At 38.9% G+C, this 18865-nt stretch overlaps 1 non-coding gene across 1 annotated transcript; it reads right to left on the reverse strand.

Moving 5' to 3' along the window:
• Nucleotides 1-15760: 15760 nt before the first annotated feature.
• Nucleotides 15761-15866, reverse strand: LOC132620602 (small nucleolar RNA R71). The gene has a single exon (XR_009575043.1). It is a non-coding gene; the product is annotated as a small nucleolar RNA R71 (small nucleolar RNA).
• Nucleotides 15867-18865: the final 2999 nt, after the last annotated feature.

Below are 18865 nucleotides of genomic sequence, written 5' to 3' on the forward strand. Positions count from 1 at the left end.
CCAAACTTATTTCAGAATTTTCAAGAAGTTATATCAAACATAATTTATATCGAGAATATGTCTTAAGCGGTCATATCAAATCAAACTCAAACAAAGCGGCGGAATAGACATCGCCGGTCAAAATACAAATATATACAAAAGGGCCATTTGGGGCCATCATATCAAACAGACCGCTTTAAGACCCGAAAGCAAAATCAGACAATAAACACATAGGACCCTCGCCCCACATATATGACTACAGGCCTCTACGAACTCAAAACAAAAACATATGGCGAGACAGGGCCCCGCCGTACCCAGATAGTCAAATATACAAAGTATATACAGAGTAGAGGAGTCTGTACCAAGAGTGGACTCCGGACCCAGTAAGAGTACTCCGAAAAGCAAGAAGTGAAGCCTACTGCGGAGGATCACTGATGTCTGCACCTGCGGGCACAAAACGCAGCCCCCGGGGAGAGGGGGTTAGTACGAAATATGTACTGAGTATGTAAAGCACGGAGTACAGAATTATAGAGCAAAACCGAAAGCAAATCAAATGTCAAAGTGGGGTACAAACTGGTATGTCAGAATCTGTATCGAAATCATATACATGCATTTTATGCAAACAAAATCATGCAAACGCTTAAGAACGTGGTCGCCACTCCGACGCTGGCGCCACACACAGCATAACACCAGAAGGTTTCAAATCTCCGTACATCCCCGAACATAATCATAATCATCGGTGAGCGTATCGCATCACGAGCCATATCACAGCATAACTCCAAACGGAACCCGGCCCTATGGCGAAGCCTCGGGAACCGTAACACAGCATACGGCCGAATTTGTCATAAGGCGCACGAATCAAAACCGGCCCGGGAACCGGTGAACGAAGTCATAATAAGGCACGAGCGGAGTCGTGAGCAAACAAATGCAAATCGTATTTCAAAATAGTGTTTCAAAACAAAGTAAACTCATAAATCATATCCTATTACAAAATAGTCGAATACTTAGTCGACATAAGGTTTCATTTTGCAAAACGATTCCAAAATGGTCCATGTAGTTCAAAACCTGGATTAGTGCATCGAATAGTCCAAACATACCCCGTGGAAGGATGTTCCAAAGATCAGAAGTGGTACGTTCAACTCTATTCTCAAAGATGGCCCGAAGGGCAAATCGAGTCGAAGTGAGGTGGCGAACATATTTTTACGAGCAGTAATATGCCAAGGGTCATACATAATCATTTCTAGGTTACCCGACCACATTTCGATAGGTTTCGGACGAATAATGGCATTCTAGCCAAAAGGGAGCCTTTAGGCTTCAATCGAATTGAATGAATAGTAACTTTCCTGTGGATCGGGTTTCGAGGAGCAGAAATGCTCCGGAAGGTCTCATATTCAACTAACACACTAAGATATGCCAAATAAAGAATTGGGAAGCTTTACATACCTCACAGACGTCGTAAGCCCTTCCAAAAGTCCCGCCCCGTTTCGCCAAAAATCTGCAAATGGTCAAAGTTACCAATTGAGATTCTTAGGCTCAAAATGCCTTTAACTCCATATTTGCCTACCGAAATTTCGGCAGCATTTCCCCTATAAATCTAACATCCCCGAGGCGTAGCTCGGCTCAAATTAACCAACCACAACAGCCCACACATCAACCAAAACAATATAAACAACAATCACACCATTCTAGCTTTAGAGTTCTACTTTGCTATCTAAGTTGGCAACTTCCATTCAAACTTTCAAAACTCCAATTCTATATCCACATAATTGTATTAATTTACCTATACAACATTAGTCAAACACATTCCAATTACAACCTAAGACATACACGAAATTGCACCAAAATCAATTAGTTTCCATAGTTCTTCAAAATATCAAAATTTCACGACGAACATTCTAACTAACGTCGTTTCATTCCGAATTCATCAATATCATTATAGATTCATATCTAAAGTCTATAGCACCCCAAAATATACATTGATATACATAAGAATACCAAGGATATACACTTTCCGATAATATCCGAATTCGTTTTCCACCGCCAATTTAATTCAACAATCAATCAATTACGATCTAAGGGTCACAACAACACATTATGCCAACTTAAACAAGATCAATTCAACCCATTTCTTTCTTCCATAACTCACGGCTAATACACACTACACACACACACCCACGACTTCCTATTTGCATCAAAACTATGGGATTCCCATCTACTCCCACTCCTTAACATATTCATATCAATTATATATCAATCAAGGGCAAAATTCTTACCTTTCTTTGAAAACCCGACTTGTCGAAAACGTCGTTCTTGTGCCAAACTAATTATACCCCGTTGAAGAGGGTCTTGAGTACTTCACAATTATGTAGAAACCAAGATTTTTGAGTCACCACACAAGCTTGGAATTTTTCTCTTCTTTTCTCTTTGGACTTCGGCCGAAACCCCTTTTTTTGTGAGTTCTTTGATTTTTGTTCTTGAATTGCTAAGACTTCCTAGTATATATCCATTTGGGGTCATGTGCATAGCACATGACCCTTTTAAAAATGGGCTTGGCCGGCCCCTTCTCTTGCTTGGGCTTCAATTGTAATCTTTTTATTTCTTGGGCCCATTTCTTGAAAAGTCCCGATTTGTAATTCCCGAAACTAATTTCCGAAATTCTAATTTTTATCCTCGGCCTTCCCCGAGGTCTTAGCATTAAAGATTTCACAACCAACATAGTCATATTCACAAAAATTAAAATATGTCCTTATAATCCACAAGTCGTAATTATTTCACGATTTCCAATTGTACGAAAACACGGGGCCTAACAATTAAAACCCTACAATGACTATTTATAGGTTCTGAAAACGTGAAAGTAGCAGATTTGCACTTTGGTGCGTCGATACGAAATACGGTCCGTAAAGTGAAATACGGACCGTAAAGTGGTTTACCACCAAGTCGTCCTTACAGTTGTGAGTAACTTCAATCTTTTTGAAATACGGACCGTAAAGTGGTTTACGGCCCGTAAACTGCCCAGTCGTCTTTCAACTTCCAAAACTCCGACTTTCTGCCAAATGCTCGAATGGTTAAATACACCTTGAAATACGGATCGTAAACTGAAATACGGTCCGTAAACTGAGTTCGTAAATTACCATGTCCTCAGCCTGCCTTTCTGGTTCTGTTATTCTTTATTACCACCATGGAATACGACTCGTATTTTAGAATACGGACCATAAACAAAGTTTACGACCACTTCTGTACTTCCAACTGTTTTCATTCCAAATCTGCTCCGTTTCCTGAAAAACACTAAAAACCACGTAAAATCACATAGACTTACTTAAAAACAAGTAAAACTTATAGCAGAAAAGCATCGATTTGTGGCGTAAAATCACACCACATCAAAGACTCAACAAGGCAAGAATCCAAATACTACACAAAAACTATTACATGTCATTGACCGACTAGGACAGAGTTTTGTGTTAATCGAACTGTGAAGATTCAATGCTATATATATCCAGGTCTATCCAAGAAGAAGTTTGCGCACGCACAAAGAGATAATTCATAATATAGAGCGAAGATGTTATATCCAAGAATATTCAAGAATCTGGGGTTGCATCGTAGTGCAGGAAAAAGGATTGAAGCTGTTTTACTATATAATGTTCTCCAGTTCAAACGTTTAGAAATCTTGTGTCACGACCCAATTCGAGGTCGCGTGGGCACCTACCTTTTCCACCTCGGTAGGCGAACCCTCTATCGAATAACATACCATTGAATCAAGGACAATCAATCTCACTAAAACATAATCGACAGTAGCAGTGGAACTTCATAATATATATTTAATAAACTCAAGTATTCATATGATTACAACAATACATGATTACAGGCTCGATCCAATTTCCCATGACCTGCTCTAGACTAGTACAAGAGCGACTAAATGAATTTCGATTTCCACTATATTCTAAGACTCAACCTCCATCCCGGAATGAAGTGGGTTGAGGTCTTCAAGATTGGCACCGCGCATTTTTTGACACGTCATAATTAACCACCTGAAACAATCTACACCCCGAAAAGGGTGTAGCAAGTGCAATATCAGTACAATCCATGCGTACTGAGTAAGTATCATAGGCCGACAATGGTTAGTAACACATATCAAAAAAAGAATTCATAGATAAACATGATAACAATCCAATCAAGTCATACGTCTATGTACCATGCACTGTACATCAACACCTTTTAATCATTAACTTCACCCCAATAATCACTAGCCAATCTCACAACAATCTCGCAACTCACATATCATTAAATTGTTCATTTTAGTCTAGTAGTCAACTCTTCATCAAGACACCCGTTATTCTACATCATATAGAGATCAAACATATAACTAATCTTACGGACGGTCTATGGGATACTTCAACAAGTTCAATTAATAAATCCATATCCAAGTACACGCCATTGCCTAAGTAAAGAATCTAATCCCAAATGTGTCCGGTCTGAATTTATGAAGTCCGAATCCAGCACCACAAGTACAGCACCAACATCCAAAAATCAAATCATAATGCAATGCAATGCAATAGTGTATGAATGCAATGCAATGCAATAGCGTATAAATGCAATGCAGTGCCATGCAAATGCAGTGTACACATGTACTCCAGACGGAAGTATCGACGTCTCGGTAGCACAACCACGTGTGCCTCGTGAAGTCTAAATGCCACCCATCTCAGATCTTTGCCCAACAAATAGACATGACCCTGGCTAATTGCTCACAGGGGGAGTCTTACCGGCACCACTCTGGGGGACCTGCGGAGTCCATGCACTAACAACGATTTCGGAATAACATCAGAATCGGCCATGCAACGATGATTCCGGAATTGATCATCAGACATCGACCATCTCATAATCACTCAAGTAAAAGAGTTTCATCAAGATCAGTTGGCACAATCAATGATTCCGGAATTGATCATCGGACATCGGCCTTCTCATAATGATTCAAGTAAAAGAGTTTTATCAAATATCAGTTTCACACAATCAACGATTCCGAAACTGATCATCGGACATCGGTCTTCTCACAATCACTCAAGTAAAAGAGTTTACCAAAATATTAGATTCACTCAATCAACGATACCAGATCATCACCGGGTATCGACCATGCATCATGAATGAATGAGAATGCGTGCAGTGCATGTATCAACATTAAGCTCAATATCACAAGCACCAATAATGGGGTACGCCAACAATGTATCATATAACAGTACCAATAGCGGGTATGCCAACAATATATCAATATCACAATACCAACTGTGGGTATGCCGACAATGTATCTACAGTGGGTCATATTACCAACAGTGGGTATGCCAATAATATATCCGAACTAAGACGGATAACAAGATCTAATCTCTATCAACAACTCGTGGCATCAAGCCAACACAATAGAACAGTCAAACACAACACAGCAGGGTGTCTAGTCCCAACACACAATAGGTCAATCAATCGATATACATTATTACCACTTCCTTAAATCAGCCTATTAGCTTAGAACATAAATCTCACCCTACACTCAAAATCCCTCGTCATAACTCATTTAGAACTCAATCACAATCGTTGGTACATTTTATCCTCCCATTTATCTACTAGATTCACTAGTAATGGCATAACAGAAGTAATCATATATTACGGGAAATTTTCATCATTAGGCACAAAAATAAGTTTCATCCGCTACTCCCAAGTCACATAAATCCATCGATATTCAAGAAAAATCACATCAAACAACCTAAGGAATGTACAGGCCACAAGCCCGAACAAACAAGTCACACAACAATACCATCCTAGGATTCCATCCTAAATCTCCGATTCCTACACATGCATTCTCTGTCCCTTCTAATACACGAATATGGAAAACTAACCGGAGTCTACTGAAAAGGAAAGTCATAACCTACCTGGTAGCCGAACAGATGCCACGGCCCACACGTTTCCATGGCTTTCAAAGCGCTTGTCCTCACACGAATTTTGAAATTTTGGATAGAATTTGGCTTTTTAGCGGGGGGAGGGGGGGATTCAATTTTTGAATGGGGATACACTTCCAAATTTGTCCTTAAACCCTAATTTCGTCCTATAAATAGAAGGCATTTGGGTCATTATTAGCGATCCAAATTTTTGACCAAAATACCTTAAGTATTTAGTTAGAATACAACCTTTATACCACAGATATACACTAAACTATCAAAATATACTTATATAATATATACATATTACTCATATACCAAAAAGAGACAACTACATTTAGAATTTTATAAGAATTACCTATCAATACTACTCAAAATACAAAAATTTCCAAAAGAAAAGGTTGTTTTAAGGATCTTCAAGTGTTGGTGTTTGGAAGTTGACTCAATACACTCCATTTTGATCTTTAGGTTTCCCCAAAAAGAGGTACTAGTCTATCATAACTATTTTACACTGTTTTCCTAGCTCTTTAACACTGTTCTTGTGATATACATTCTTGTTCCTTATCTGTGTGCAACCTTGATTATCCCATACTGTGTTCTATAGCTCCATTATGTTGTCTTATTGTTTTTGCTTATTTTAAATCGTTCCTAGCTTAGCTTTTGTTCTACACAACTATATTGTGTTGTTCCATTATGTTCAAACCTATTTTAGTCTATATTATGCTTACATGACCCTGCCATGATGATCATGTTGATATAATTAGCTTTGAAACTATCTAAGTGTATAAAATGGTATGATGGACTTGTTCATGTGTTTCTAAGTTATATTCAATGAAATGTAGAACTTAAAAAAAGGGTTATTTACTTGAAAGAACTATTTTTGATGACTAAAGTTACCGTTACATTGTTTTCTTCTTTAACTCTGGGGTGACCTGGTTTAGTTAGGGGTCCTAAGGTGTTCTCTATTAGTATTTGGTTGGTCTAAGTTGCAAATATCCAAGTTTGTTTGCTAGCTTAGTGTTCTTTATGATGCCATAGTGACTTGCTTAATCCTTATACTAGTTGCTTTCCTTAAATCTTATGAAAGCTATCCCTTATGATTGGTGTCCCTTGAGTTTGAATTCTTGTTAAGTAATTCCTGAGGTCTTTGTATATTTAGATCATTTAGAAGTTAAGAATGTAAAATACTAAAACTGACTAAAGGTTTTTTTTAAAAAAATCCAAAGTGTGGAATCTGTTAGTTTTTTACCCCCCCCCCCCCCTTTTTTTTTTTTTTGGTTACTTGTTGTGATCATCTGAATACTAAAAATGAGTTCTAAAAATTAAAGCTAAGTTCATATGATCATGTTTATGCATGTCATGCCTAAGATTTCCCCCACTTGACCTAGTACCACCTATTTGATCCAAGTTGTGTGCATTGATTATCTATGTACCTTAGACAGTACCCTGGATTCTTGTTTGAACTTGAAGTCCTCAGGACTAGTCATGTAGAAATCTCTGTATATCTGCACTTGTTCTGATTAGTTGATTCACATTTTAGAACTTAAGGCACCCCTCATATGTTTACTTGTGAACCCTTTAATTGCTAAACCACTTGTGTGCCAGTGTGTGTCAATTGTGAGGAGGTATTAGGGCCATTTGGCTCTATGCCTAGTTTGTCGTGTCTATTCTGTATTGACTTGGTCCCTGTGTGCTTACTTGAATTGAAACAATGCCTAACATATTGCTTTGGACCTAGGAGAACATCATGTCCCTTTTCAATATCCTTTGGTTGTTTTCCAAGCTGTTAAGTGCCTTATTTGGACCTTGCCTTGCTTGGGTCAACAATAGAGGTTCTCTAAACTTTCTTAAGCTCCATATGTTTCTTTGGGCTAGTTGTTTGGACCCTGCTACATTCCTGAACTTCATTATGGTTTAGGATAGCACCCATGTACCCTTTATCCAAACTTAAAACCTTTACCTACCATAGGATGCCCAATATGCAAATTCTAAAAAATACATTATTGTCTTATGTTTCCTGTCTATTTATTTTGAACCTATAAGTTGTCTAAAACCATTTCTTGAACTTGTTGAACTTAAAACTAGTGTGGTAAAGGGACTATTGTCCTACTTCTGTGATCCCACTCGGCTACTTATATACCTGAAGGGAATTGGAACTTGTCTATCTCAATTACCTAGTTTTAGTTTCCAGGACTGCTTATCATAAAACCTTGTGACCTGTTTTCTTCCTATACCACTTGCCTTTGTGTGACCTTTAAATATTGAACCATATCTAATGTTAATCTGTTGTAGGACCTAGGCCAGAATAATCATGCACCTTAGTCTAAAATTATGGAACCTGCATTTGTTATGTGCATCCAGACCATGTTAATCCTTTGAATGACCTGTGAGTCAACTATATGACACTTACTTAGAAACCTGGAACTTATGTCTTACCTTGTGCTACCCATGCTAAGCCCTTTTTTTGCATTTGGTTGAAGTTTTCCTACATGAGTTCTGGTTGTTCTTTCTAGTCAGCTTGACTTGCTATAACCTCCTTGTTTGTTGCCTATTGGTTTCTTGCCTAGATTTGGAGCATGTATGGGTGCTGATGAGCTGTATTTTTGCTATGGATTGTTGCTATTTTGTGGCCATCTGTGTCTGGTTATTTAAGTTCCAAGTATGGGGAGGGTATGCCCTTTAGGGTGGTTTTGCTCTCTTCAACTCTGAGGGTATATATCACTGAGTATATCTAGTATATTGGTAGTTTTAAAACTTAGCAAATTTATAAGAAAAGCCAGTGGTATAGTAGGTGTATACCATATATATTGCAAGCTTAACACTTAGAGAATTCCTAGAACAAAGGGGTTGTATACTGGGAGGGTATATCATGTATATCTTACCCTCACACTTAGAAATTTTGAAGAAATCCAATGGTATATCAATTTTATACCATGTATATTGAGAATCTACACTTAGAATCATTTTGGGATGAAAAGGATTTTGGGCCTAGACACTGCCAGGTCTACATTGGCTTAACACTTAGTATTTTTTTTAGGCATGTTCTTCTTCTGGGCCACTGAGCAATCCTACGATTAATTATTATGGTCTTGTCCCAAATGAGAGTTGTAATTTAATTTTTTTGGCTTTGTAATAGAAATTAGTTTAATTCCATTCTTGTATTTAGTTTAATTTTGAACATGTACTACTGTTGTATACCCGTTTGTATTTGTACACCCCAAAAACCCATTGGTGGGCTTCCACGAGGCCCACTAACGTATCAAGATCAAGTCAACCAAATCCGGAGCAAAATGGAGCATAATTGGATTAAGGACAAGCCATTGCATAACATCTTCGTTTGGGCTTGGTCGGCCTAAAATCTCACTCTTTATGATTTACGCAATTTTAATTCCTTATTTACGCACTAGATTGTATCTATATTGGAACCCTTAATTGGTAATAACATAATTTAGAGTCATTAAAATTGATTTCTATATAAAATTGGCATAAAACATGCATAAGTTGAATAAATGGACTAATTTGAGACTATTAGACTGATTTCAATTATACTAGGCTTTGTGTAAAATTTGTATAAAATTTATAGAAATGGACTCAAAACTTGTTAAAATTGGATAATTTAGTTAAGTATAAAATGGTCTATATAAAAACTATATAGTATATAAAACTTCTTTCGTATAAGAACTATTTTCTATACTTAAGCGATTTTTTAGAAACATTTTTTTGGGTGGATTTACGTAGATTCCTACTTAGGCTATGAGCCTTCGAGTATTAGCCTAAGTGTTCTAGTCCGACACCCTACACCCGATTTTGGGCAAAACTATACTTCGTTGATTCCTTGAAAAGAGTATTTTTGCATGAAAATGACTAATCTTATTACGGAAATCTACACTTAAGCAATTTTTATCTAAAAAAAAACTTATAATCACAAGGAACACTATTAGAACTCGTAGGTAAACCACAATTGAGCGGATCCTTAATACCGGAGTGCCTAACACCTTCCCTGGGGAATCGCTAGAACTCTTACCCAGACTTCGGTTGATTAGGTTTCTTTTAAATAATAGTTTTAAATGAACCCTTTTTGAACTGGTTTTCCTAATTTCCTAAAAAATAGGTGACGACTCTAAAATGTGTCCTTTAGAGCACCATTAAGTGGTTGGCGGGTTTTTCCGACTTTCCCGGTACGATTCACAACCATATTCCCCGGAACACCTCCCTCCTTTTATGAGGTATATGCGAGCCGGTTAAATTTAGAATTCCCAACGCCCGCTACAGATGGTGACTCTGTTGCGTACTTTTAAGGTTCTAACCATAAGGGTTCCAATTGTTTGTGTATTTGTATGATATAAATTATTTATGTGTTTAAATTTTCGCAAAATATAACTGTCATTCATGCATCCATACTCCTCCACTCCTGGCATTTATTATATATTTTATCAAAGGATGACGACACGGGATGAGTTGCGGTCATACCTTAACTAAAAAACCTTTAATATATTCTTTGGAGGTCTCTAAGGTCGAGTGGGTATGCGGTCATCCCACAGCCTTCGAGAGCCACCCCCAGCTTGTCCACTTGGGTAACCTATGTCATTCATTTGAAAGACCACTCTAGAATAATTAGCGTAGAGCGAAGCCAAATCCTGACTGATAGCGCATATTGACCATAGACAGGTTTGGGTATCTCAGACATACCTAATCGGACAGGAAATACACCCTACTGTGTTCAAATGGTGTAGAAACTTGAAGACACCGCATCCCACTATTTGCTATCTGGAAGCATTATTGTGCCAAGTGTGAAGTAAATTATTGTTCCTAGGGGCAGGGAACTAACAGTATTATGTTTTGGAGATGTCTCTTGATGTGCAGTTTGATATGATTGTGGGAGAGTTTGTACGAGATTATGAAGAAGGCCGCATCGAGGGAATAAAAGATGCTTAAAAAGATTGAAAGAATGTAATAATAGAAGACAAGTTGGATAAGGATCCAAACAGCCCAAGCCATGATGAAAATTACTATGAGTGGCTTAGGGCTGAGTTAGCTGATGCTGCCGCTCCAGGGCCAGATCTGTACAAATTTTCGAAGGATAGGGAAGCCGTGAATGCAATCCAAGTTAGGAGAATGAAACGGTGAATGGAAGGAAGAGAAATGGATCATCAAGCAAAGATAGAATATGATCAAAAGATAATTGAGAGTTTGACAAATGAAGTAGAGGCTTCATTAAAGAGCTTGGAATGGCTTGAAACTTTTGTTAAGGAAGCCATATATATGGGGACATCATTGCCTGATGATCAGAGGGGTCAATGGATCGGGATGACATCGATGCCAGCACATGTAGCCATCCAGACTGCCCTTCGAAGGGCCAAGAAGGAGCTAGATGATAGAGAGCAAATTTCTGTCCGTGGAGTGGACTTTTTCTTATTATTGGATTTATTTTAAAAGCCTTGTAATCCCACTTGGGAAATATCATTAATGAAAGCACTGGGGATTTTATCTTTGGGATCAATACATTTGTTTTACATATGACACAATTTTGCTGTATACGCTAGTAGCCTCAGAGAAACGAGGTATAGGAAAGCGAATTATATATTACCTAAATGCTTACTTGATATAAACGCTTTGTGTGAAAATCATATATATTGTCGAAACTCTTGATTGGTCCATATTCCGGCCACTACCCAAAAGAAAAAACCAAGGAAAATAACCATCAAAACAAATTTAGATCCACTTTTAAATGTTGATTTGTTAATAGAAAATGGAGACTCCAAACAATATGAGTGCAACTTCACCTTACGTCAACCTAGTCAGTGACGAAAAGGGCATAGAAGCAGCAACTGAGAAAAAATGACAATGGGATGAAATGATGGCCTTAGCCACTGCTAGAATGAAAGAACCTGTACAAAGTACTAAGGCAGCCAATGAGAAATGAAAGAAGCAGAAACTCTCCTAGTTTATGTTGAAGAACTAACAAAGCAACACCCTGCCAATTAGGTAAAATGGGGGAAGACGCCTAGCCTAAACTACGGATGGACCTGATTTCCCTTTGGTGGGATACGTAGGCAGTCTATTAAAGACTCTGTCCTTTTATAATAAAAAAACCTAAATTCCCCTTAGTATATGATGGGTAGAAGCAAATCAACCATACAAACTATTTACTACAAATTAGTATTCCCAAAAGATATAAAAAGACCAAAATACCCTGGAATGTGAATCAATCAAGGAGTCAAAACAAAGTATATGATTCTGTGTGCAATAAACTGCGAACAATGTGATATCTTATGTTTCGTACTTAAACCTAACGCTAACTTAAAAGCTTTTGAGTTGTTTTTTCTTTTAGACAAGGGTCGATTCATTGGCACCAGCCACTCAATCAAAAGCTACCGCAGCGTCCTTAAACCTATTAGATGAAAACATGCCTGAAACTCCACCACAAAACATAAATTCTTTAGTAGAAGGTACCCCAACAGTGGACATAGCTGGAATACCTCTAGAAGAGGCTGTCAGTCTACTGATGAGACAATTGGTTGAAGCCAGAGAAGAAGCGAACCGCCTAAGGGCCGAGAAAGAAAATACCACTAATGCTGAGGCTAGGAGACCTCCACCCACTTTCCCAAATCTGGATTCAACAATTCCTAATCATTTCCCTCAAACCCAGACTGGGGCTACCTTTCGGACTCCACTACGTTGAAATGCTACCCATGTGGGGAGCTCCTCCCACCATACCCCATCTTTTCAAACACCAGCTCGCGCAACAAACTCAAATGCTTATCAAGCCCCTCGGGCAACAGGAGTTCCAATGACCCATCCCGTACAACCAAATGTCACTTTTCAAGATCATGTCACCCACATTGACTCTTCGCCAGAATTGGAAAACATGGAAATGTTCTTCGAAGCAAGAATAGACAAAACAGAGAAAGAGATAGGGAAGAAAACTACCGAGTTAGAGCATGGATGTAAGAAGAAAGAAGGGTTGAGGTACTCTGACCTGTGCATCCATCCTGACTTGGGCCTTCCGGAAGGATTAATTCCCAAATTTGATAACTTCAATTGGTCGGGAAACCCCAAAGCCTACTTAAGGGCTTACTGTGTCCAGTTGGTTGGAAGTGGCGGAAATGAAGCCCTGCTTATGAGGTTGTTTAGTCGAAGTCTATCAGGAACAGCTATGGAATAGTTCATCTCTTAAGATATTAGCTGGTGGAAAACATGGGAAGAAATGGCAAGTTCATTCATGGAAAGATTCCGCTTCAATATGGAAAATGTACCTGATCGCTTCTCATTGGAGAAAATTCATCAGAAATCAACTAAAACCTACCAAGAATATGCTAGTCGCTGGAGAGATGAAGCGGCACGTGTACAACCTCCTATGACCGAAGCTGAGCTGGTAGCTGCATTCATACGGTACCAACAAGCTGATTTCTTTGACAAAATGATAACTATGAATGGGAGTTCCTTCGTAGATATAGTTGTTGTGGGGGAAGATATCGAAGATAGCCTTAAAAACAGCAAGATTGTTAGTGTACTAAACAGATCAGGTGTGTCTGGTACCATGGGTGGTAAAAAGAAAATAGAAGACGTAGCCTATGTTTCTAGACTTATTAGTCCAAAAAAGCCAAGGAAAAGAGATGACTCATGAAAATTCAGATAGCTACCAATCACCTCCACCGACCAACTACACAACCACATTACCCTACCATAACCCAATGACTGTGTGCTACGCACAACCCAGCTACCAAGCTCCACAACCAAACTATCAAATACCAACACCAAGCAACCGAACCCCATGACCAAATTATCGAATGCCAACACCTAATAACCAAGCTCCGCAAAACCAGACTTTCCAGAACCAGCCTCCACCGGCAAACTATGAGGCACCCAAAGGAGATCTATGAGAGCATTCACTCCTTTGCCATAATCAAGGACAAGTCTATTTGCCAAACTAAGGGATTCCGGGCTAATAAGCACCGTCCCATGATGCGGCGTGATTTTATGCCACAATCGATGCTTTTCGGCTATAAGTTTTACTTTTTTTTAAGCAAGTCTACGTGATTTTATGTTTTTTTATTGGATTTCAGGTATTAAGTGTTTTGATGGCAAAAGTTGAAGAAGTGGAGAAAATAACAAATAACTGAAGAGGCAGTTTGACAGAGCAATTAGACGGGCCGCAAAACATTCTGCGAGCCGTCAAATTGACCGTATAATGGTCACAGTGAGCAGTGTTTTGAAGATCCATACCTGCAGAATAATTATACGGACCGCATAATATTTGACGGTCCGTCAAAATGTATGGTGAAAAATGCTGGAGACTCTTTGACGGATGAAAGGCATGAATTTGACGGTCCGCATAACGGTTTTGTGGACCGTAGAATGGATCGTAGACTGGACCCGACGGGCAATTGCGTCTTTTCACTTCTCACGACTTAGGGTCTTATAAATACAACTTATAGGTTTCTTATACGACATTACATCAGTTTTTAGTTTTCATTCTTCACAGCACTAAATACTCATAGTTTTGGAAGTCTTTTGGATTACAAACAATTGCAATTACTTTCCTCTCAATATCAAGAAATCAATTAGTAAGCACTATGATTACAATTATTGTCAATTGTTCTTCTTTTTCTATGAGTAGCTAAATTCCCTTACTAGGGTTGTGAACCCATTGATGGGTGTTTTGTGATTGGGTTTGTGATTGATAAATGCATAATGGATTGTTAGGGTTTATTTTTTCTTCATTCTTCATTCATAATTAATGGTTGTAAACATTGATTAAAGCCATAAACCTTGATTTATTTGGAAAAATAATTAGGGTTGGTAAGAATAAATAACAAGAACTCAAAGCTTTAAACTTTGTTTAATAGATTCACTTAGGAATAAGACGAATCTACTTGGCATAATTAACCGTTCTTCATATCACTTTCTTATATTTGGGAAAATCATAGAAAGAAATAATCTTTATTTATTGAAAAATAGTAGAGATTGACATAGAGATTAAGTGCATTCATATAGCAATCCATTAGAAGTATATCGAGATCAATACCCATGATCATGCACCTCATCTGAAGGGGACACAACCTTAGTTTCTTTTTTACCATAAATTACCACCCAAAGAAATTAGTTAGAAATTAGTCATACAAAAACCCAACTTTTATCAAAATCATCGGATTAAGATATTAGACCTAAATTTAGCATTCTTTGACTTTAGTAATTTTTTCACACCATATTCCCTGTGGGATTCGACCCCAACCTTGTTGGGTTACTATATTTGACAACGTCCGCGTTATACCATTAATAGGTGTAATTAGAGTGTATCAAATTTTGGCGTCGTTGCCGGGAAATACGGTTTTGAAATTACTAATAGTGTTTGCTATGATTGAAGTCTTTTGCTTATTCTATCGCACCTTGTTTGCTACTCTGTGTAAACCAGGTGAACATGAATCAGAATGAGCAAAATCAATGTGCTGGTAACCAGGGGAATCTGTTGAATAATAAGGCGAATGAATCAGATGATGAGAATGTTTTCGCTGATCTTGTTCCATAGGAGGACTATGCATCTGCTATTGTTCAGCCTCGAGTGGGAGCTGCTACCGTGAAAATTGACTCCTCTCTATACCAGTTGTTGAAGCTTGAGGGATACTTTCGGAACTCTACCGAGAATGACCCTCAACGTCATTTGTAGAATTTTGTGGATGTGTATGTTAATCACATCCAGAACAACGTTCCACAAGATGCTATTCGGCTGAGGTTATTCAAATATTCCTTAGCTGGAGAGGCAAGAACATGGTTTGAGAAGCTTCCCCGAAATTCGATAACTTCATGAGCAGAGATAGTGACTGCTTTTCTCACAAATTAGTACCCTCCTAGCAGGAAGGCTGAAATTCGTGACAAGATCTATGAATTTAAGCAGCGACCGAGGGAACAACTATATGAAGCCTGGGAGAGATTCAAGGAGTATTTGCAGAAGAGTCCAAATCATGGTTTTCCAGATCATATATTGGTGGAGAAGTTCTATCGAGGGCTAGATCCATTGACGCAGTCAGTTGCTAATAATACAGCTGATGGTTGTTTCATGAACAAATCTTATCGACAAGTGACCAACATACTTAACAAGCTGACTACTCATAATCAGGCTTGGCACTCAAACAATGCTGATGTTGTACCATATGCTAGTGCTATGATCCAGAATATAGTAAAGGAAAATCAAGATACCCAGCAAACATTGGCAGAACTTGCAACAAATATTTCCTTGCTAACAAAGAAGTTTGATGAATCCCAGATTAAGAAAGTAAATTTTTGTGAGGATGATACAGTTTTGCCAAAAGGGATGTACCATACTGAAGATGGCCCGTTCCATGATAGGCCCCCTATCCAGGTTGAAGATGCTAATTATGTGAATAACTCTCAAGGGGGTTACCAAAGACAGAACTACCAAGGTGGTTACCAGAATCAGAATCAATGGAGACCTCAGCAAGGTCAAGGTGCTTATAACAACTCAAGGAACTACAACAATAATTATGGCGGTGTGAACCAAGGGAGCTACAACAACAACAACAATTTTGGGAAAAAGAGTTCCAATCCTTATATACCACCGAAAGGGCAATCAACAGAGCAAGGTAGTTCAAAGGTTGAAGCAATGCTTGAGAAGATTCTGGCAAATCAGTCCAAATCTGAGAGGACTTTATATGGGCTGACAGAGATAGTGGGTTCCCATACAGCGGCTATTCAAAAGCTTGAGTCACAAATGAGGGATATCTCTAGAGGGCAGCACCTTCCTAAAAAGGGAGGACTTTCGAGTGACACTATTTCGAATCCGAATAATGGATGAGGCGGTGTAGACCGTGTGTTTGTCATCACTACTAGGATTGGTAAAATACTCCGAGGGGCTGATAAGAAAGTGGCTGATCTTGAGCCGATAGATAAAGAGGATGAGGTGCAGTCTGAAGCACCCATTATTGTTGATGAGAATCCTGCTGACAAGAAGGTTGCTGATATTCTAGAGATAGTGAAGGATGCTGATAACACGATCAAGCAGACTGTGAAAGGGGCTCTCTGCCTTTTGACTCAGCTTTTCAAGTCTAAACGTCCCTTTCCCTAAAGGTTGGTAAAGAAGAAGGAGGATGCTAAGTTCGAGAAATTTATGATCAGTTGAAGCAGTTATCTCTAAATTTTCCCTTCTTGGAAGCTGTCAAGGAGATGCCCAGTTTTGTTAAATATTTGAAGGACTTGCTGACCAAGAAGAAAATGGTTCAACATGTAACCGTGAGCTTGACTCATACTGTGAGTTCCATCATCTCAACTACTACTATTCAGGAAAAAAAAAAAGATCCTGGGGAGTTCACCATTCCTTGTTCTGTTAGGCACCATGATTTTCCTCGAGCTTTATGTGATAATGGGGCGAGTATTAATCTGATGCCTCTAGCTATATACAAATAATCAGGTTTGGGGATGCCAAGGCTGACGACTATGAGGTTACAAATGGCTGATAGGTCTATCAAAAAACCTGTTGGGGTGGTTGATGATGTACTTGTGCAGGTTGGTGAATTTATGTTGCCCGCTGAATTTGTGATTCTTGACTGTGCTGTTGATCGGGAGATTCCTATTATTCTGGGGAGACCTTTCCTTTCTATAGGGAGAGATCTAATGGATTCGGAGAAAAATGAAATCAAGTTCCGAGCCAACGATAAAGAAGTTACTTTTCAGGCTAGCAAGGGGATGAAGTTACCAAGTGCTTATGAGAGTATTTCGGTAATTGATTCATTTGATGTTGTTGATGAAGCGGTGGATTTCAAGATGGAAGAAGAAAGTTTAGGTGAAGCTCTAGCTGGTATTCTTGTTAACTTTGATGCTGAGGACATGGAAGGTTATGTGGACATGGTTAATTCAATTGTTAGGTTGGCTTCATATTCTTACCACCCGAAGAAGCTGAATCTTGATCTGGAAAATAGAACAAATCCTCTGGCAAAGCCTTCGATCATTGAGCCACCTAAGTTGGAGCTTAAGCAGCTCCCATCAAATCTGAAGTATGAGTTTCTTGGTCTAGACAATACATTGCCGGTGATTGTTTCAGCCCTACTGACTGAGGAGCAGATTCTACAGCTTTTGGAGGTGTTGCGAGAATATACATGTGCTATTGGTTGGACCATAATAGACATTCGGGGTATCCCATCTAGGATCTGTGAGCATAAAATTCAGCTGGAGGAGGATGGCAAACCGAGTGAAGAGCATCAGAGGAGACTGGACGAGAATATGCACGAGGTCGTCAAGAAGGAGATCATCAAATGGTAACATACGGGAGTGATTTACCCAATTATTGATATCAAATGGATGAGCCCAGTCTAATGTGTTCCTAACAAGGGCGGCATCACTGTTGTGCCGAATGCAATAAATGAGTTGATCCTAACTAGAACTGTCACCGGATGGAGAGTTTGCATGGACTATCGCAAGCTCAACACAGCCACATGCCAGGACCATTTCCCTATGCCTTTTATTGATCAAATGCTTGATAGGCTAGTGGGGTGTTCCTACTATTGCTTCCTTGATGGTTATTCGGGCTACAATCAGTCAACATTACGTTAGAAGATTAGGAGAAGACTACTTTTACTTGTCCTTATGGGACATTTGCATTTAACCGGATGCCTTTGGATTTGTGTAATGCACCAGCCACTTTTCAAAGATGCATGATGTCAATCTTCTCTGACATGGTAGGACTTCTTGGAAGTGTTCATGGACGACTTCTCTGTTGTGGGTGATTCATTTGAAGATTGTCTTGGCCCTCTGGGTCAAGTGCTGAAAAGATGTGAGGAGACAAATCTCGTGCTAAATTGGGAGAAATGCCATTTTATGGTGAAGGAAGGGATTGTCCTCAGTCACAAAATCTCTGAAAAGGGAATTGAGGTCGATCAGGGGAAAATTGATGTGATTGCAAAACATCCACCACCTATCCAGGTCAAGGGTGTCCAAAGTTTCTTGGGACATATTGG

This window comes from Lycium barbarum, chromosome 11 (genome assembly GCF_019175385.1).
Source record: "Lycium barbarum isolate Lr01 chromosome 11, ASM1917538v2, whole genome shotgun sequence".
Lineage (NCBI taxonomy): Eukaryota > Viridiplantae > Streptophyta > Magnoliopsida > Solanales > Solanaceae > Lycium > Lycium barbarum.